The sequence below is a fragment of the Peromyscus leucopus genome, chromosome 19, assembly GCF_004664715.2.
Source record: "Peromyscus leucopus breed LL Stock chromosome 19, UCI_PerLeu_2.1, whole genome shotgun sequence".
Lineage (NCBI taxonomy): Eukaryota > Metazoa > Chordata > Mammalia > Rodentia > Cricetidae > Peromyscus > Peromyscus leucopus.
In genome coordinates, this window is record NC_051079.1 from 31588238 (window position 1) to 31590652 (window position 2415).

General features: G+C 45.7%; 1 pseudogene; it reads left to right on the forward strand.

The window, feature by feature from the left end:
- Positions 1–1651: 1651 nt before the first annotated feature.
- Positions 1652–2136, forward strand: LOC114701582 (annotated as a pseudogene).
- Positions 2137–2415: the final 279 nt, after the last annotated feature.

The following is a 2415-nucleotide window of genomic DNA, read 5'->3' on the forward strand; positions in this document are numbered from 1 at the left end:
GAAGGAAGCCTCTGGGGAAAGCAAAACACACATAACCCATTTCATGTGGCTTCAATGGATATCTGAAATAGAAGTGAGCCTTGCTTTAGCATAGTGTTTATTACATCTGAAGCACCCTTTCAAGTGCTTTGCTTATCATTAAGCATTCATTTCCCTAGAAACTGGAGCACCCCGCCCCATCATCCACTTTTGTAGCTTTAGCAATTAAGGACAGTTTTGGCTGGGCAGCTCTGACTTCCCAGCAGGTCTAAGCATGCTCCATGGCCTTTCCTTGACAACCCATAGCACACAGGGAGCCTTGCTGTTTATGGATGTTATTAGTTTTCTGGGAAAGAGATGCTAAATCTTACTCCAGTGTAATAATTCAGGAGCAATCAGCAAGGTTGATCTAGCAATAAATGAATTAAATATTGAGAAGCCACAGTTCGTGGGTAAGCCCACCCCCTTCACACCATATACAAGGCATCTTATCATCTCCACTGGCATGATTCTATTGTCCCTTTCTCTGTGCTATGACAGGAAGTGTGACATACAGCAGTGATTGACTTTTGTGTCTCCGTGTGACTTATTCTCAGAAAGATTCCGAGAAATGGAGTTTCCTTTACAGTGCCCCCCACCCCAGAAAGGATGTGCATCATACCTGACAGGAGCAGGAGCAGAGGTGACTTTGCTAAGTCACCAAGTGAGCCAGTGGCTGCAATGAGAATAGAAATCTAGTCATGAAAGGAAAGGCTCATGCTGCTTTCCCTTATTCAGTGTATGTGTGTGTGTGTGTGGGGGGGGCTGCCATTAGCATCACCAATTCTTACTTTACAAGAAAAACACACAGGGGATGTTTTCATCTGTATGTTCTGAATTATGTGCTGGCACAGATAACCAGGACAAGCTCAGCCATTGTTCTTCAGTGAGAAAGTGCCGTGCCCTCCGCTGCTGTGGATCCTCAATTCCCACACAACCAGACGGGAGAGATACTGAGCACATGGGTCATCAGAGTGTCATTCATACCACACAGAGATTGGTCTCTAAGGAAGGGTCCCTGTGGCCCTTTCAATGCAGAAAACGCTCTCTCTTTTTTCCTCAAGGGATTTCAGAACTAAACAAGAGAAAGCATTCTTGATAAATGGCAGCTAGTCTTTTTTGAGAGTATGCCTTTGAGAGATTCCTCACAGCAAACCAACACAAATATAAGAAAGGCAACAGACAACAAAGAAGACAGGATCTATGTCTGAGAAGCACAGGTCTTTGAGAGTCACCTGGATGGGGACGGGGCTGTGCTGCATTCTGAACTCTGCGCATGATCCTGGAAGGTTAAAGAAGCAATGGTCACTCTGAGAGTGACCTCATCAGAAGCACCAGAGATTAGACGCTCACACAGGAACCCAGTAACACCAGTGTCAACCTCTGAGAACATTCAAGACTCTAACTCATCAGTTAGAAGCTATTAGCAGCCAACTGTACAGATCAGGAGAGAGAAGTCAGAACCTTATGACTGAGGCAGATACGCAGTAAGAAAAAGTGGCATTAGAGACCAAACACTCTCGGTCACTAGCTGGTGATGAGGATAGCTTTGCTGCATGGCTGCTGTGAAGGTTAAGTGAATTAATACATAAGACGGATAAGGGCTTTGGGCTGGAAGAAGTTATGCTGCAACTTTCTTTGGTTGTCCAGAACCCAGGTTCACCTAACACTAGCTACCTCTACCATGCCACCCAAGTCTGACACCAACAAGATCGAGGTTGTGTACTGGAGGTACACCAGAGGCAAGGTCAGTACCATATCCACCTGAGCCCCAAAGATTGGTCCCCTGGTCTGTCTCCCAAAATCTTAGTGATGACATTGCCAAGGCAACTGGACATTGGAAAGGTCTGAGGATGACAGTGAAACTGACCGTTCCTAACGACAGCCCTAGCAGGGGTGGTACCCTCTGCTCTGCCCTGATCGTCAAAGCTATCAGGGAGCTACCAAAATACAGAAAGAGGCAGGAAAATGTGAAGCATCATGGAAAAATCATGGATGTCCTTGTGCCAGAGACCTTTTAGGGACTCTTAAGGAGATCTTGGGTATGCACAGTCAGTGGGCTGCAGGGTAGATGGCTACCACCCTCATGACATTAGTGGTGGTGCAATGGAATGCTAGTTAAGAAGCAACAAGAGAAAAATACTTCAATGAAAGAGGATCTGGATGAAAAAAGAATGAAAACTTTTGGCATATAAGAAATCCATATTCACAAGTACTATTGTTATTCCCATGTAGGGATTCCCTTCCAAACACTGCAGCCCAAGAGGAGTTAATAACATTACCATCTAGAGACCTGACAAACACCAGTTCAGCTGGGTTTGCGGTCAGCACGCACAGAGGTAAGCGGTATCCTCCAAGTGCAGTGATGAGCGTGGCACCTCATCTGTGTCTTTCCTC